We start from the raw sequence: 1,100 nt of genomic DNA, 5'->3' as shown, positions 1-1,100 counted from the left end.
ATATATATATATATATATATATAATCCAAATATAATATCTGTTTCGTTCAAAAAAAATATTTTTATAAAGACTGATATGATAATAAAAACTGATAGTACGTATTTAATAAAATATGTTGGTATTTTATCATGAATTTTAACATTTTCTATAAGTTTTGTGTAAGGGTAAAATGCATCAAAATTTAACAATATTTGTCTTAATTTCTATTTAGTGTTTTTTTTTTTTGTTAACATGGATATCCAACCCGTTATGCGAGCCGACTAATCTCAAGACGACCATCCACTTCGCAGATAGTTTGGAGTCACCGCATTTGAACCTCCGTGACCATAAGAAGATTTTTATCCCTCATTCGATTCAAACTTGGAACATCCATGCACTTTTGGCATTTGAAGCCAAACTTAAACCATTCGGGCACCACCTTTGTGGTTTATTTAGTATTTTTTTTTTCTCAATTAACATTAGAAACATCCAATTCTTTCTATTTCGTACTCGTTTTGACCAGTAAGTAATAAATCTTGTAATTACTGATGATTTGACAACATAAATATCAATTCGTCAAGTTATAATTTAGTTCTTTTTTGCATGAAAAAATGTAACATCAAAATCAACTGATGTCATTTGTAAAATGCAGTATAAAATAGGAAGAATTAAACGTCTATTACTCTAACCGAAAAAATACAGTTTGGAACCAGTACAAATTTTGTTACATTTTAATGTATTTTACCCTTTTATTAATATATCAGTACATGGATAACGTTTAGATGTGGCTATGAAAGAAAATGAGATTTGTTAAATTACTAGCTAAAGAAGACAGTATTCAATAATAAGGCTTTTACTATTATAGATGGTCATTCACATCTATCGCAAATTTAGGGGGCGTTTGGTTCAGGCAGATGAATGAAAATGGATATGAAAATGAAAATGACAGAGAATAAATTTTCATTCCCCTCAGTTAAAATTGAAATGAAAATTTGGGCTGCTGAAGGAATAGACTAATGACAAAATTACCCCTGAGTTACAAGTTGTAACATATAGTACAAGCGTGGAAACGAGTTTTAAGTGCCTGAATGAAAATCAAGTACTCTGGAGTTCGAACAAA

Source organism: Cynara cardunculus (genome assembly GCF_001531365.2).
Source record: "Cynara cardunculus var. scolymus isolate 2C chromosome LG 14, CcrdV1, whole genome shotgun sequence".
NCBI lineage: Eukaryota > Viridiplantae > Streptophyta > Magnoliopsida > Asterales > Asteraceae > Cynara > Cynara cardunculus.
Note: the sequence above shows the minus strand (reverse complement) of the source record.